Genomic DNA, 19,470 nt, shown 5'->3' on the forward strand with positions numbered 1-19,470 from the left:
GGGCGGACCTTCTTATTGACGATGAAACACAGAAATTGCATCCGAATTTAATACAAAAGCCACAATGCCGTCTTAAGTACAAGAGGACTGACACTCTAACTTTCTATGATTTTAACCCCTTCTGTGAGTCCAGTTTAGGATTCCGATCCTTCACATCAGGTTTACTGTATCCCTTGGACCTTCTTGTTGACGATGAAACACAGAAATTGCATCCAAATTTAAAACAAATGGCACAATGCCGACTTAAGTACAAGAGGACTGACACTCTAACATTCTATGATTTGAACCTCTTCTGTGAGTCCAGTTTAGGATTCCGATCCTTCACATCAGGTTTACTGTATCCCTTGGACCTACTTATTGACGATGAAACACAGAAATTGCATCCGAATTTAATACAAAAGGCACAATGCCAACTTAGGTACAGGAGGACTGACACTCTCACATTCTATGATATTTAAGCTCTCCTGTGAGTCTAGTTTCAGATATCGATGCTTCACTTCAGGTTTACTGTATACCTAGGACCTTCTTATTGACGATGGAACACAGAAATTGCATAGGAATTAAATTCAAAAGTCACAATGCCGCCTAAGTACAAGAGGTCTGACAGTCTCACTTTCTATGATTTGAACCTCTCCTGTGAGTCCAGTTTTAGATTCCGATTCTTCACTTCAGGTTTACTGTATCCCTTGCACTTTCTTATTGACGATGAAACACAGAAATTGCATCCGAATTTAATACAAGAGGCACAATGCCGACTTAAGTACTAGAGGACTGACACTCCAACTTACTATGATTAGAACCTCTCCTGTGAGTCCAGTTTTAGATTCCGATGAATCACTTCAGGTTTACTGTATCCCTTGCCCCTTCTTATTGTTGATGAAACATATAAATTGCATCCGAATTTAATACAAAGAGCACAATACCGACTTCAGTACAAGAGGACTGACACTCTCACTTTCTATGATTTGAACCTCTTCTGTGAGTCCAGTTTTGGATTCCGATCCTTCACTTCAGGTTTACTGTATCCCTTGGACCTTCTTATTGACGATGAAACACAGAAATTGCATCCGAATGTAATACAAAAATCACAATGCCGACTTAAGTACAAGTGGGCCGACACTCTAACTTTCTATGATTTGAACCTCTCCTGTGAGTACAGTTTTAGATTCCGATGCTTCACTCCAGGATTACTATATCCCTTGGACCTTCTTATTGACGATGAATCACAGAAATTGCATCCGAATTTAATACAAAAGGCACAATGCCGACTTAAGTACAAGAGGCCTGACGCTCTCGCTTTCTATGATATGAACCTCTCCTGTGAGTCCAGTTTCTGATTCCGATACTTCACCTAAAGTTTACTGTATACCTTGGACAGTCTAATTGACGATGGAACACAAAAATAGCATCGGAATTAAATTCAAAAGGCACAATGCCGACTTAAGTATAAGAAGACTGACACTCTAACTTTCTATGATTCGAACCTCTCCTGTGAGTCCAGTTTTAGATTCCGATGCTTCACTTCTGGTTTACTGTATCCCTTGGACCTTCTTATTGTTGATGAAACATATAAATTGCATCCGAATTTAATACAAAGAGCACAATGCCGACTTAAGTACAAGAGGACTGACACCCTCACTTTCTATGAATAGAACCTCTCCTGTGAGTCCAGTTTTAGATTCCGATGATTCACTTCAGGTTTACTGTATCCCTTGGACCTTCTTATTGTTGATGAAACATAGAAATTGCATCCGAATGTAATACAAAAAAAACACAATGCCGGCATAAGTACAAGAGGACTGACACTCTCACTTTCTATGATTTGAACCTCCTCTGTGAGTCCAGTTTTGGATTCCGATCCTTCACTTCAGGTTTACTGTATACCTTGGACCTTCTTAATGACGATGAAACACAGAAATTGCATCGGAATTAAATTCAAAAGTCACAATGCCGACTTAAGTACAAGAGGATTGACAGTCACACTTTCTATGATTTGTACCTCTCCTGTGAGTCCAGTTTCAGATTCCGATGCTTCACTTCAGGTTTACTGTATCCCTTGCACCTTCTTATTGACGATGAATCACAGAAATTGCATCCGAATTTAATACAAAAGGCACAATGCCGACTTAAGTACAAGAGGACTGACGCTCTCGCTTTCTATGATTTGAACCTCTCCTGTGAGTCCAGTTTCTGATTCCGATGCTTCACCTAAGGTTTACTGTATACCTTGGACCTTCTTATTGACGATGGAACACAGAAATTGCATCGGAATTAAATTCAAAAGGCACAATGCCGACTTAAGTACAAGAAGACTGACACTCTAACTTTCTATGATTTGAACCTCTCCTGTGAGTCCAGTTTTAGATTCCGATGCTTCACTTCAGGTTTACTGTATCCCTTGTACCCTCTTATTGACGATGAAACACAGAAATTGCATCCGAATTTAATACAAAGGGCACAATGCCGATGGAAGTACAAGAGAACCGACACTCTAACATATTTTGATTTGAAGCTCTCCTGTGAGTCCAGTTTCAGATTACGATGTTTCACTTCAGGTTTACTGTATACCTTGGCCCTTCTTATTGACGATGAAACACAGAAATTGCATCGGAATTAAATTCAAAAGTCACAATGCCGACTTAAGTACAAGAGGACTGACACTCTAACTTTCTATGATTTGATCCTCTCCTGTGAGCCCAATTTTGGATTCCGATGCCTCTCTTCATGGTTACTGTTTGCCTTGGACCTTCTTAATGACGATGAAGCACAGAAATTGCATCGGAATTAAATTCAAAAGGCACAATGCCGACTTAAGTACAAGAGGACTGACACTCTAACTTTCTATGATTAGAACCTCTCCTAAGAGTCCAGTTTTAGATTCCGATGCTTCACTTCAGGTTTACTGTATCCCTTGGACCTTCTTATTGTTGATGAAACATAGAAATTGCATCCGAATTTAATGCAAAAAGCACAATGCCGACTTAAGTAAAAGAGGACTGACACTCTCACTTTCTATGATTTGAACCTCTTCTGTGAGTCTAGTTTTGGATTCCGATCCTTCACTTCTGGTTTACTGTATCCCTTGGACCTTCTTATTGACGATAAAACACAGAAATTGCATCCGAATTTAATACAAAAGGCACAATGCCGACTTAAGTACAAGAGGGCTGACACTCTAACTTTCTATGATTTGAATCCCTCCTGTGAGTCCAGTTTTAGATTCTGATGCTCCACTTCAGGTTTACTGTATACCTCGGACCTTCTTTGTTGTTGTTTGTTGTTGTTGTGGTCTTCAGTCCTGAGACTGGTTTGATGCAGCTCTCCATGCTACTCTATCCTGTGCAAGCTTCTTCATCTCCCAGTACCTACTGCAACCTACATCCTTCTGAATCTGCTTACTGTATTCATCTCTTGGTCTCCCTCTACGATTTTTACCCTCCACGCTGCCCTCCAATACTAAATTGGTGATCCCTTGATGCCTCAGAACATGTCCTACCAACCGGTCCCTTCTTCTGGTCAAGTTGTGCCACAAACTTCTCTTCTCCCCAATCCTATTCAATACTTCCTCATTAGTCCGTGATCTACCCATCTAATCTTCAGCATTCTTCTGTAGCACCACATTTCGAAAGCTTCTATTCTCTTCTTGTCCAAACTATTTATCGTCCATGTTTCACTTCCTTACATGGCTACACTCCATACGAATACTTTCAGAAATGACTTCCTGACACTTAAATCAATACTGGATGTTAACAAATTTCTCTTCTTCAGAAACGCTTTCCTTGCCATTGCCAGCCTACATTTTATATCCTCTCTACTTCGACCATCATCAGTTATTTTGCTCCCCAAATAGCAAAACTCCTTAACTACTTTAACTGCCTCATTTCCTAATCTAATTCCCTCAGCATCACCCGACTTAATTAGACTACATTCCATTATCCTTGTTTTGCTTTTGTTGATGTTCATCTTATATCCTCCTTTCAAGACACTGTCCATTCCATTCAACTGCTCTTCCAAGTCCTTTGCTGTCTCTGACAGAATTACAATGTCATCGGCGAACCTCAAAGTTTTTATTTCTTCTCCATGAATTTTAATACCTACTCCGAATTTTTCTTTTGTTTCCTTTACTGCTTGCTCAATATACAGATTGAACAACATCGGGGAGAGGCTACAACCCTGTCTTACTCCCTTTCCAACCACTGCTTCCCTTTCATGTCCCTCGACTCTTATAACTGCCATCTGGTTTCTGTACAAATTGTAAATAGCCTTTCGCTCCCTGTATTTTACCCCTGCCACCTTTAGAATTTGAAAGAGAGTATTCCAGTCAACATTGTCAAAAGCTTTCTCCAAGACTACAAACGCTAGAAACGTAGGTTTGCCTTTCCTTAATCTTTCTTCTAAGATAAGTCGTAAGGTCAGTATTGCCTCACGTGTTCCAGTGTTTCTACGGAATCCAAACTGATCCTCCCCGAGGTTGGCTTCTACTAGTTTTTCCATTCGTCTGTAAAGAATTCGTGTTAGTATTTAGCAGCTGTGACTTATTAAGCTGATAGTTCGGTAATTTTCACATCTGTCAACACCTGCTTTCTTTGGGATTGGAATTATTATATTCTTCTTGAAGTCTGAGGGTATTTCGCCTGTTTCATACATCTTGCTCACCAGATGGTACAGTTTTGTCAGGACTGGCTCTCCCACGGCCGTCAGTAGTTCCAATGGAATATTGTCTACTCCGGGGGCCCTGTTTCGACTCAGGTCTTTCAGTGCTCTGTCAAACTCTTCACGCAGTATCGTATCTCCCATTTCATCTTCATCTACATCCTCTTCCATTTCCATAATATTGTCCTCAAGTACATCGCCCTTGTATAGACCCTCTATATACTCCTTCCACCTTTCTGCTTTCCCTTCTTTGCTTAGAACTGGGTTTCCATCTGAGCTCTTGATATTCATACAAGTCGTTCTCTTATCTCCAAAGGTCTCTTTAATTTTCCTGTAGGCAGTATCTATCTTACCCCTAGTGAGATAGGCCTCTACATCCTTACATTTGTCCTCTAGCCATCCTTGCTTAGCCATTTTGCACTTCCTATCGATCTCATTTTTGAGACGTTTGTATTCCTTTTTGCCTGTTTCACTTACTGCATTTTTATATTTTCTCCTTTCATCAATTAAATTCAATATTTCTTCTGTTACCCAAGGATTTCTACTAGCCCTCGTCTTTTTACCTACTTGATCTTCTGCTGCCTTCACTACTTCATCCCTCAAAGCTACCCATTCTTCTTCTACTGTATTTATTTCCCCCATTCCTGTCAATTGCTCCCTTATGCTCTCCCTGAACCTCTGTACAACCTCTGGTTCTTTTAGTTTATCCAGGTCCCATCTCCTTAAATTCCCACCTTTTTGCAGTTTCTTCAGTTTTAATCTACAGGTCATAACCAAGAGATTGTGGTCAGAGTCCACATCTGCCCCTGGAAATGTCTTACAATTTAAAACCTGGTTCCTAAATCTCTGTCTTACCATTATATAATCTATCTGATACCTTTTAGTATCTCCAGGGTTCTTCCATGTATACAACCTTCTTTCATGATTCTTAAACCAAGTGTTAGTTATGATTATGTTGTGCTCTGTGCAAAATTCTACCAGGCAGCTTCCTCTTTCATTTCTGTCCCCCAATCCATATTCACCTACTATGTTTCCTTCTCTCCCTTTTCCTACACTCGAATTCCAGTCACCCATGACTATTAAATTTTCGTCTCCCTTCACAATGTGAATAATTTCTTTTATTTCATCATACATTTCTTCAATTTCTTCATCATCTGCAGAGCTAGTTGGCATATAAACTTGTACTACTGTAGTAGGTGTGGGCTTCGTATCTATCTTGGCCACAATAATGCGTTCACTATGCTGTTTGTAGTAGCTTACCCGCATTCCTATTTTCCTATTCATTATTAAACCTACTCCTGCATTCCCCCCATTTGATTTTGTGTTTTTAACCCTGTAGTCACCTGACCAGAAGTCTTGTTCCTCCTGCCACCGAACTTCACTAATTCCCACTATATCTAACTTCAACCTATCCATTTCCCTTTTTAAATTTTCTAACCTACCTGCCCGATTAAGGGATCTGACATTCCACGCTCCGATCCGTAGAACGCCAGTTTTCTTTCTCCTGATAACGACATCCTCTTGAGTAGTCCCCGCCCGGAGATCCGAATGGGGGACTATTTTACCTCCGGAATATTTTACCCAAGAGGACGCCATCATCATGTAATCATACAGTAAAGCTGCATGCCCTCGGGAAAAATTACGGCTGTAGTTTCCCCTTGCTTTCAGCCGTTCGCAGTACCAGCACAGCAAGGCCGTTTTGGTTATTGTTACAAGGCCAGATCAGTCAATCATCCAGACTGTTGCCCTTGCAACTACTGAAAAGGCTGCTGCCCCTCTTCAGGAACCACACGTTTGTCTGGCCTCTCAACAGATACCCCTCCGTTGTGGTTGCACCTACGGTACGGCTATCTGTATCGCTGAGGCACGCAAGCCTCCCCACCAACGGCAAGGTCCATGGTTCATGGGGGGGCGGACCTTCTTATTGACGATGAAACACAGAAATTGCATCCGAATTTAATACAAAAGCCACAATGCCGTCTTAAGTACAAGAGGACTGACACTCTAACTTTCTATGATTTTAACCCCTTCTGTGAGTCCAGTTTAGGATTCCGATCCTTCACATCAGGTTTACTGTATCCCTTGGACCTTCTTGTTGACGATGAAACACAGAAATTGCATCCAAATTTAAAACAAATGGCACAATGCCGACTTAAGTACAAGAGGACTGACACTCTAACATTCTATGATTTGAACCTCTTCTGTGAGTCCAGTTTAGGATTCCGATCCTTCACATCAGGTTTACTGTATCCCTTGGACCTACTTATTGACGATGAAACACAGAAATTGCATCCGAATTTAATACAAAAGGCACAATGCCAACTTAGGTACAGGAGGACTGACACTCTCACATTCTATGATATTTAAGCTCTCCTGTGAGTCTAGTTTCAGATATCGATGCTTCACTTCAGGTTTACTGTATACCTAGGACCTTCTTATTGACGATGGAACACAGAAATTGCATAGGAATTAAATTCAAAAGTCACAATGCCGCCTAAGTACAAGAGGTCTGACAGTCTCACTTTCTATGATTTGAACCTCTCCTGTGAGTCCAGTTTTAGATTCCGATTCTTCACTTCAGGTTTACTGTATCCCTTGCACTTTCTTATTGACGATGAAACACAGAAATGGCATCCGAATTTAATACAAGAGGCACAATGCCGACTTAAGTACTAGAGGACTGACACTCCAACTTACTATGATTAGAACCTCTCCTGTGAGTCCAGTTTTAGATTCCGATGAATCACTTCAGGTTTACTGTATCCCTTGCACCTTCTTATTGTTGATGAAACATATAAATTGCATCCGAATTTAATACAAAGAGCACAATACCGACTTCAGTACAAGAGGACTGACACTCTCACTTTCTATGATTTGAACCTCTTCTGTGAGTCCAGTTTTGGATTCCGATCCTTCACTTCAGGTTTACTGTATCCCTTGGACCTTCTTATTGACGATGAAACACAGATATTGCATCCGAATGTAATACAAAAATCACAATGCCGACTTAAGTACAAGTGGGCCGACACTCTAACTTTCTATGATTTGAACCTCTCCTGTGAGTACAGTTTTAGATTCCGATGCTTCACTCCAGGATTACTATATCCCTTGGACCTTCTTATTGACGATGAATCACAGAAATTGCATCCGAATTTAATACAAAAGGCACAATGCCGACTTAAGTACAAGAGGACTGACGCTCTCGCTTTCTATGATTTGCACCTCTCCTATGAGTCCAGTTTCTGATTACGATGCTTCACCTAAGGTTTACTGTATACCTTGGACCGTCTAATTGACGATGGAACACAAAAATAGCATCGGAATTAAATTCAAAATGCACAATGCCGACTTAAGTATAAGAAGACTGACACTCTAACTTTCTATGATTTGTACCTCTCCTGTGAGTCCAGTTTTAGATTCCGATGCTACACTTCAGGTTTACTGTATCCCTTGGACCTTCTTATTGTTGATGAAACATATAAATTGCATCCGAATTTAATACAAAGAGCACAATGCCGACTTAAGTACAAGAGGACTGACACTCTCACTTACTATGATTAGAACCTCTCCTGTGAGTCCAGTTTTAGATTCCGATGAATCACTTCAGGTTTACTGTATCCCTTGCACCTTCTTATTGTTGATGAAACATATAAATTGCATCCGAATTTAATACAAAGAGCACAATGCCGACTTAAGTACAAGAGGACTGACACTCTCACTTTCTATGATTAGAACCTGTCCTGTGAGTCCAGTTTTAGATTCCGATGCTTCACTTCAGGTTTACTGTATCCCTTGGACCTTCTTATTGTTGATGAAACATAGAAATTGCATCCGAATTTAATACAAAAATCACAATGCCGGCATAAGTACAGGAGGACTGACACTCTCACTTTCTATGATTTGAACCTCTTCTGTGAGTCCAGTTTTGGATTCCGATCCTTCACTTCAGGTTTACTGTATGCCTTGGACCTTCTTATTGACGATGAAACACAGAAATTGCATCCGAATGTAATACAAAAATCACAATGCCGACTTAAGTACAAGTGGGCCGACACTCTAACTTTCTATGATTTGAACCTCTCCTGTGAGTACAGTTTTAGATTCCGATGCTTCACTCCAGGTTTACTATATCCCTTGGACCTACTTATTGACGATGAATCACAGAAATTGCATCCGAATTTAATACAAAAGGCACAATGCCGACTTAAGTACAAGAGGACTGACGCTCTCGCTTTCTATGATTTGAACCTCTCCTATGAGTCCAGTTTCTGATTCCGATGCTTCACCTAAGGTATACTGTATACCTTGGACCGCCTAATTGACGATGGAACACAAAAATAGCATCGGAATTAAATTCAAAAGGCTCAATGCCGACTTAAGTATAAGAAGACTGACACTCTAACTTTCTATGATTTGAACCTCTCCTGTGAGTCCAGTTTTAGATTCCGATGCTTCACTTCAGGTTTACTGTATCCCTTCGACCTTCTTATTGACGATGAAACACAGAACTTGGATCCGCATTTAATACAAAATGCACAATGCCGACCGAAGTACAAGAGGACCGACACTCTAACATTTTTTGATTTCAACCTCACCTGTGAGTCCAGTTTTAGATTCCGATGTTCACTTCAGGTTTACTGTATACCTTGGACCATCTTATTGACGATGAAACACAGAAATTACATCCGACATTAATACAAAAGCTACATGCCGACTTAAGTACAAGAGGACTGACACCCTCACTCTCTATGATTTGAACCTCTCCTGTCATTCCAGTTTTAGATTCCGATGCTTCACTTTATGTTTACTGTATCCTTTGGACCTTCTTATTGACGATGAAACACAGATATTGCATCCGAATTTAATACAAAATTCACAATGCCGACTTAAGTACAAGAGGACTGACACTCTCTCTTTCTATGATTTGAACCCTTTCCTGTGAGTCCAGTTTTAGATTCCGATGCTTCACTTCAGGTTTCCTGTATACCTTGGACCTTCTTATTGACGATGAAACACAGAAATTGCATTCGGATTTAATACAAAAGGCACAATGCCGACTTAAGTACAAGAGGACTGACAATCTCACTTTCTATGAATAGAACCTCTCCTGTGAGTCCAGTTTTAGATTCCGATGTTTCACTTCAGGTTTACTGTATACCTTGGACCTTCTTATTGACGATGGAACACAAAAATAGCATCGGAATTAAATTCAAAAGGCACAATGCCGACTTAAGTATAAGAAGACTGACACTCTAACTTTCTATGATTTGAACCTCTCCTGTGAGTCCAGTTTTAGATTCCGATGCTTCACTTCAGGTTTACTGTATCCCTTGGATCTTCTTATTGTTGATGAAACATATAAATTGCATCCGAATTTAATACAAAGAGCACAATGCCGACTTAAGTACAAGAGGACTGACACTCTCACTTTCTATGAATAGAACCTCTCCTGTGAGTCCAGTTTTAGATTCCGATGTTTCACTTCAGGTTTACTGTATACCTTGGACCTTCTTATTGACGATGAAACACAGAAATTGCATCGGAATTAAATTCAAAAGTCACAATGCCGACTTAAGTACAAGAGGACTCACACTCTAACTTTCTATGATTAGAACCTCTCCTGTGAGTCCAGTTTTAGATTCCGATGCTTCACTTCAGGTTTACTGTATCCCTTGGACATTCTTATTGACGATGAAACACAGAAATTGCATCCGAATTTAATACAAAAGGCACAATGTCGACTTAAGTACAAGAGGACTGACACTCTCACACTCTATGATATTTAAGCTCTGCATCGGAATTAAATTCAAAAGGAACAATGACGAGTTAAGTACAAGAGGACTGACACTCTAACTTTCTATGATTTGTACCTCTCCTGTGAGTCCAGTTTTAGATTCCTATGCTTCACTTCAGGTTTACTGTATCCCTTGGACCTTCTTATTGACGATGAAACACAGAAATTCAATCCGAATTTAATACAAAAGGCACAATGCCGACCTAAGTACAAGAGGACCTACACTCTAACATTCTATGATTTGAACCTCTCCTGTGAGTCCAGTTTTAGATTCCGATGTTTCACTTCAGGTTTACAGTGTACCTTGGACCTTCTTATTGACGATGAAACACAGAAATTGCATCGGAATTAAATTCAAAAGTCACAATGCCGACTTAAGTACAAGAGGACCGACAGTCTCACTTTCTATGATTTGAACCCATCCTGTGGGTCCAGTTTTAGATTCCGATGCTTCACTTCAGGTTTACTGTATCCCTGGCACCTTCTTATTGACGATGAAACACAGAAATTGCATCCGAATTTAATACAAAAGGCACAATGCCGACTTAAGTACAAGAGGACTGACACTCTCACTTTCTATGATTTGAACAGCTCCTGTGAGTCCAGTTTCAGATTCCGATGCCTCACCTAAGGTTTACTGTATACCTTGGACCTTCTTATTGACGATGGAAAACAGAAATTGCATCGGAATTAAATTCAAAAGGCACAATGCCGACTTAAGTCCAAGAAGACTGACGCTCTAATTTTCTATGTTTTGAACCTCTCCTGTGAGTCCAGTTTTAGATTCCGATGCTTCACTTCAGGTTTACTGTATCCCTTCGACCTTCTTATTGACGATGAAACACAGAAATTGGATCCGCATTTAATACAAAAGGCACAATGCCGACCGAAGTACAAGAGGACCGACACTCTAACATTTTTAGATTTCAACCTCTCCTGTGAGTCCAGTTTTAGATTCCGATGTTTCACTTCAGGTTTACTGTATACCTTGGACCATCTTATTGACGATGAAACACAGAAATTGCATCCGAAATTAATACAAAAGCTACATGCCGACTTAAGTACAAGAGGACTGACACCCTCACTTTCTATGATTTGAACCTCTCCTGTCATTCCAGTTTTAGATTCCGATGCTTCACTTTATGTTTACTGTATCCTTTGGACCTTCTTATTGACGATGAAACACAGATATTGCATCCTAATTTAATACAAAAGGCACAATGCCGACTTAAGTACAAGAGGACTGACACTCTCTCTTTCTATGATTTGAATCCTTTCCTGTGAGTCCAGTTTTAGATTCCGATGCTTCACTTCAGGTTTCCTGTATACCTTGGACCTTCTTATTGATAATGAAACACAGAAATTGCATTCGGATTTAATACAAAAGGCACAATGCCGACTTAAGTACAAGAGGACTGACAGTCTCACTTTCTGTGATTTGAACCTCTCCTGTGAGTCCAGTTTTAGATTCCGATGCTTCAGTTCAGGTTTACTGTATTCCTTGCACCTTCTTATTGACGATGAAACACAGAAATTGCATCCGAATTTAATACAAAAGGAACAATGCCGACCTAAGTACAAGAGGACTGACACTCTAACTTTCTATGATTTAAACCTCTCCTGTGAGTCCAGATTTAGATCCCGATGATCCACTTCAGGTTTACTGTATCCCTTGGACCTTCCTATTGACGATGAAACATAGAAATTGCATCCGAATTTAATACAAAAGTCACAATACCGTCTTAAGTACAAGAGGACTGACAGTCTCACTTTCTATGATTTGAAACTCTCCTGTGAGTCCAGTTTTAGATTCCGATGCTTCACTTCAGGTTTACTGTATCCCTTGCACCTTCTTATTGACGATGAAACACAGAAATTGCATCCGAATTTAATACAAAAGGCACATTGCCGACTTAAGTACAAGAGGACTGACGCTCTCACTTTCTATGATTTGAACCTCTCCTGTGAGTCGAGCTTTGGATTCCGATGTTTCACTTCAGGTTCACTGTATACTTTGGACCTTCTTATTGACGATGAAACACACAAATTGCATTGGTATTAAATTCGAAAGTCACAATGCCGACTTAAGTACAAGAGGACTGACACTCTAACATTCTATGATTTGATCCTCTCCTGTGAGTCCAATTTTGGATTCCGTTGAATCTCTTCAGCTTTACTGTGTGCCTTGGACCTTTTTAATGACGATGAAGCACAGAAATTGCATCGGAATTAAAATCAAATGGCACAATGCCGACTTAAGTACAAGAGGACTGACACTCTAACTTTCTATGATTAGAACCTCTCCTGTGAGTCCAGTTTCAGATTTCGATGCCTCACCTAAGGTTTACTGTCTACCTTGGACCTTCTTATTGACGATGGAAAACAGAAATTGCATCGGAATTAAATTCAAAAGGCACAATGCCGACTTAAGTACAAGAAGACTGACGCTCTAATTCTCTATGTTTTGAACCTCTCCTGTGAGTCCAGATGTGATTCCGATGTTTCACTTCAGGTTTACTGTATCCCTTCGACCTTCTTATTGACGATGAAACACAGAAATTGCATTAGAATTTAATACAAACGGCACAATGCCGACTTAAGTGCAAGAGGACTGACACTCTAACTTTCTATGATTTGAACCTCTCCTGTGAGTCCAGTTTTAGATACCGATGCTTCACTTCAGGTTTACTGTATCCCTTGGACCTTCTTATTGACGATGAAACACAGAGATTGCATCCGAATTTAATACAAAAGGCACAATACCGAATTAAGTAAAAGAGGAGTGACACTCTAACTCTCTATGATTTGAACCTCTCCTGTGAGCCCAGTTTTAGATTCCGATGCTAACTTCAGGTTTACTGTATCGCTTAGACCTTGTTTTTGACGATGAAACACAGAAATTGCATCCGAATTTAATACAAAAGGCGCAATGCCGACTTAAGTACACGAGGGCTTACACTCTAACTTTCTATGATTTGAACCTGTCCTGTGAGTCCAGTTTTAGCTTCCGATGCTTCACTTCAGGTTTACTGTATCCCTTGGACCTTCTTATTGACAATGAAACACAGAAATTGCATCCGAATTTCATACAATAGGCACAATACCGACTTATGTACAAGAGGAGTGACACTCTAACCCTCTATGATTTGAATCTCTCCTGTGAGTCCAGTTTTAGATTCCGATGCTTCACTTCAGGTTTACTGTATCCCTTGGACCTTCTTATTGACGATGAAACACAGAAATTGCATCCGAATTTAATACAAAAGGCACAATGCCGACTTAAGTATATGAGGACTGACACTCTAACTTTCTATGATGTGAACTTCTCCGGTGAGTCCAGTTTTAGATTCCAATGCTTCACTTCAGGTTTACTCTATCCCTTGGACCTTCTTATTGACGATGAAGTAACGAGTTTGCATTCGAATTTAATACAAAAGGCACAATGCCGACTTAAGTACAAGAGGACTGACCCTCCAACTTTCTATGATTTGAACGTCTCCTCTGAGTCCAGTTTTAGATTCCGATGCTTCACTTCAGGTTTAATGTATTCCTTGCACCTTCTTATTGACGATGAAATACAGTAAATGCATCCGAATTTAATTCAAAAGGCACAATGCCGACTTAAGTACAAGAGGACTCACACTCTCTCTTTATATAATTTGAACCTCTCCTGTGAGTCCAGTTTTAGATTCCGATGCTTCACTTCAGGTTTACTGCATACCTTGGACCTTCTTATTGACGATGAAGCACAGAAATTGCATCCGAATTTAATACAAAAGGCACAATGCCGACATAAGTACAAGAGGTCTGACACTCTATCTTTCTATGATTTGAACCTCTCCTGTGAGTCCAGTTTTAGATTCCGCTGCTTCACTTCAGGTTTACTGTATACCTTGGACCTTCATATTGACGATGAAACACAGAAATTGCATCCGAATTTAATACAAAAGGCACAATGCCAACTTATTTACAAGAGGACTGACACTCTAACTTTCTATAATTTGAACCTCTCATTTGAGTCCAGTTTTAGATTCCGATGCTTCACTTCAGGTTTACTGTATATCTCGGACCTTCTTATTGACGATGAAACACAGAAATTGTATCCGAATTTAATACAAAATGCACAATGCCGACTTAAGTACAAGTGAACTGACACCCTAACTTTCTATGATTTGAACCTCTCCTGTGAGTCCAGTTTTAAATTCCGATGCCTCACTTCAGGTTTACTGTGTCCCTTGGACCTTGTTTTTGACGATGAAAAACAGATATTGCGTCCGAATTTAATACAAAAGGCACAATGCCAACTTAAGTACAAGAGGACTGACACTCTTAAATTTCTATGATTTGAACCTCTCCTGTGAGTCCAGTTTTAGATTCCGATGATTCACTTCAGGTTTACTGTATCCCTCGGACCTTCTTATTGACTATGAAACACAGAAATTGCATCCGAATTTACTACAAGAGGCACAATACCGACTTAAGTACAAGAGGAGTGACACTCGAACTCTCTATGATTTGAACCTCTCCTGTGAGCCCAGTTTTAGATTCCGCTGCTTCACTTCAGGTTTACTGTATCGCTTAGACCTTGTTTTTGACGATGAAACACAGAAATTGCATCCGAGTTTAATACAAAAGGCGGAATGCCGACTTAACTACAAGAGGACTTACACTCTAACTTTCTATGATTTGAACCTCTCATGTGAGTCCAGTTTGAGCTTCCGATGCTTCACTTCAGGTTTAATGTATTCCTTGGACCTTCTTATTGACGATGAAACACAGAAATTGCATCCGAATTTCATACAATAGGCCCAATACCGACTTATGTACAAGAGGAGTGACACTCTAACTCTCTATGATTTGAACCTCTCCTGTGAGTCCAGTTTTAGGTTCCTATGCTTCACTTCAAGTTTACTGTATCCCTTGGACCTTCTTATTGACGATGAAACACAGAAATTGCATCCGAATTTAATACAAAAGGCACAATGCCGACTTAAGAACAAGAGGAGTGGTACTCTAACTTTCTATGATTTGAACTTCTCCTGTGGGTCCAGTTTTTGATTCCGATTCTTCACTTCAGGTTTACTGTATCCCTTGGACTTTCTTATTGACGATGAAACACAGATATTGCATCCGAATTTAATACAAACGGCACAATGCCGACTTAAGTACAAGAGGACTGACACTCTAACTTTCTATGATTTGAACCTCTCCCGTGAGCCCTGTTTTAGACTCCGATGCTTCACATCAGGTTTACTGTATACCTTGGACCCTCTTGTTGACGATGAAACACAGAAATTACATCTTAATTTAATACAAATGGTCCAATGCCGACATAAGTAAGGAGGCCTGACACTCTAACTTTCTATGATTTGAACCTCTCCTGTGAGTCCAGTTTTAGATACCGATGCTTCACTTCAGGTTTACTGTATCCCTTGGACCTTCTTATTGACGATGAAACACAGAGATTGCATCCGAATTTAATACAAAAGGCACAATAGGGAATTAAGTACAAGAGGAGTGACACTCTAACTCTCTATGATTTGAACCTCTCCTGTGAGCCCAGTTTTAGTTTCCGATGCTAACTTCAGGTTTACTGTATCGCTTAGACCTTGTTTTTGACGATGAAACACAGAAATTGCATCCGAATTTAATACAAAAGGCGCAATGCCGACTTAGGTACAAGAGGGCCTACACTCTAACTTTCTATGATTTGAACCTCTCCTCTGAGTCCAGTTTTAGATTCCGATGCTTCACTTCAGGTTTACTGTATACCTTGGACCTCCTTACTGACGATGAAACACAGAAATTGCATCCGAATTTAATACAAAAGGCACAATGCCGACTTAAGTAAAAGAGGACTGACGCTCTAACTTTATATGATTTGACCCTCTCCTGTGAGTCCAGTTTTATATTCCGATGCTTCACTTCAGGTTTACTGTATACCTTGGACCTTCTTATTGACGATGAAACACAGATATTGCATCCGAATTTAATACAAAAGGCACAATGCCGACTTAAGTGCATGAGGACTGACACTCTAACATTCTATGATTTGAACCTCTCCTGTGAGTCCAGTTTCAGATTCCGATGCTTCACTTCAGGTTTACTGTATCCCTTGGACCTTCTCATTGACGATGAAACACAGAAATTACATCCGAATTTATTACAAAAGGCACAATGCCGACTTAAGTACAAGAGGACTGACACTGTAACTTTCTATGAATTGAACCCCTCCTGTGAGTCCAGTTTTAGATTCCGATGCTTCACTTCAGGTTTACTATATCCCTTGGACACCCTTATTGACGATGAATCACAGAAATTACATCCGAATTTAATACAAAAGGCACAATGCCGACTTAAGTAGTAGAGGACTGACACTCAAACGTTCTATGATTTGAACCTCACCTGTGAGTCCAGTTTTAGATTCCAATGCTTCACTTTAGGTTTACTGTATCCCTTGGACCTTGTTATTGACGATGAAACACAGAAATTTCATCCGAATTTAATACAAAAGCCACAATGCCGACTTAAGTACAAGAGAACTGACACTCTAAATCTCTATGAATTGAACCTCTCCTGTGAGGTCAGTTTTAGTTTCCGCTGCTTCACTTCATGTTTACTGTATACCTTGGACCTTCTTACTGACGATGAAACACAGAAATTACATCCGAATTTCATATAAAGGGCACAACGCCGACTTAAGTACAAGAGGACTGACACTCTAACTTTCTATGATTTGAACCTCTCCTGTGAGTCCAGTTTTAGATTCCGATGCTTCACTTCAGGTTTACTGTATCCCTTGGATCTTCTTATTGACGATGAAACACAGAAATTCCATCAGAATTTAATACAGAAGGCACAATGCCGACTTAAGTACCAGAGGACTGACACTCTAACTTTCTTTGATTTGAACCCTTCCTGTAAGTCCGGTTTTAGATTCCGATGCTTCACTTCAGGTTTACTGTATACCTTGGACCTTCTTATTGTCGATGAAACATAGAAATTGCATACGAATTTAATACAAAAGGCACAATGCCGACTTAAGTACAAGATGACTCACACTCTAATTTTCTATGATTTGAACCTCTCCTGTGAGTCCAGTTTTAGTTTCCGATGCTTTACTTCAGGTTTACTGTATCCCTTGGACCTTCTTATTGACGATGGAACACAGAAATTCCATCTGAATTAAATACAAAAGGCACATGCCGACTTAAGTACAAGAGGACTGACACTCTAACTTTCTATGATTTGAACCTCTCCTGTGAGTCCAGTTTTAGCTTCCGATGCTTCACTTCAGGTTTACTGTATACCAAGAACTTTCTTATTGACGATGAAACACAGAAATTCCATCTGAATTTAATACAAAAGGCACAATGCCGACATAAGTACAAGAGAAGTGACACTCGAAATCCCTATGGTTTGAACCTCTCCTGTGCGTCCAGTTTTAGATTCCGATGCTTCACTTCAAGCTTACTGTATCCCTTGGACCTTCTTATTGACGATGAAACACAGAAATTGCATCCGAATTTAATACAAAAGGCACAATGCCGACTTAAGTACAAGAGGACTGACACTCTAACTTTCTATGATTTCGACCTCTCCTGTGAGTCCAGTTTTAGATTCCGATTATTCATTTCAGGTTTACTGTATACCTTGCACCTTCATATTGACGATGAAACACAGAGTTTGCATCCGAATTTAAAACAAAATGCACAATTCCGACTTAAGTACAAGAGGACTGACACTCTAACTTTCTATGATTTGAACCTCTCCGGTGAGTCCAGTTTTAGATTCCGATGCTTCACTTCAGGTTTACTGTATCCCTTGGACCTTCTTATTGACGATGAAACACAGAAATTGCATCCGAATTTAATACAAAAGGCACAATGCCGACTTAAGTACAAGAGGACTGACACTCTAACTTTCTGTGATTTGGACCTCTCCTGAGAGTGCAGTTTAAGGTCCCGATGCTTCACTCCAGCTTTACTGTATCCCTTGTACCTTCTTATTGACGATGAAACACAGAAATTGCATCCGAAATTAATACAAAAGGCATAATGGCGACTTAAGTACTAGAGGACTGACACTCTAACTTTCTATGATGTGAACCTCTACTGTGAGTCCAGTTTTAGTTTCCAATGCAGCACTTCAGGTTTACTGTACCCCTTGGACCTTCTTAGTGACGATGAAACGCAGAAATTTCATCCAAATTTAATACAAAAGGCACAATGCCGACTTAGGTACAAGAGGGCTGACACTCTAACTTTCTACGATTTGAACCTCTCCTCTGAGTCCAGATTTGATTCCGATGCTTCACTTCAGGTTTACTGTATACCTTGGACCTCCTTATTGACGATGAAACACAGAAATTGCCTCCGAATTTAATACAAAAGGCACAATGCCGTCTTAAGTAAAAGAGGACTGACGCTCTAACTTTATATGATTTGACCCTCTCCTGTGAGTCCAGTTTTAGATTCCGATGCTTCACTTCAGGTTTACTGTATCCCTTGGACCTTCTTATTGACGATGAAACACAGATATTGCATCCGAATTTAATACAAAAGGCACAATGCCGACTTAAGTGCATGAGGACTGACACTCTAACATTCTATGATATGAACCTCTCCTGTGAGTCCAGTTTCAGATTCCGATGCTTCACTTCAGGATTACAGTATCCCTTGGACCTTCTCATTGACGATGAAACACAGAAATTACATCCGAATTTAATACAAAAGGCACAATGCCGACTTAAGTACAAGAGGACTGACACTCTAACATTCTACGATTTGAACCCTTCCTGTGAGTTCAGCTTTACATTCCATTGCTTCACTTCAGGTTTACTGTATACCTAGGACCTTCTTATTGACGATTAAACACAGAAATTGCATCCGAATTAAATACAAAAGGCACAATGCCGACCTAAGTAGAAGAGGACTGACACTCTAACTACCTATGATGTGAACCTCTACTGTCAGTCCAGTTTTAGTTTCCGATGCTTCACTTCAGGTTTACTGTATCCCTTG

Source organism: Schistocerca serialis, chromosome 1 (assembly GCF_023864345.2).
Source record: "Schistocerca serialis cubense isolate TAMUIC-IGC-003099 chromosome 1, iqSchSeri2.2, whole genome shotgun sequence".
Classification (NCBI taxonomy): Eukaryota; Metazoa; Arthropoda; class Insecta; order Orthoptera; family Acrididae; genus Schistocerca; species Schistocerca serialis.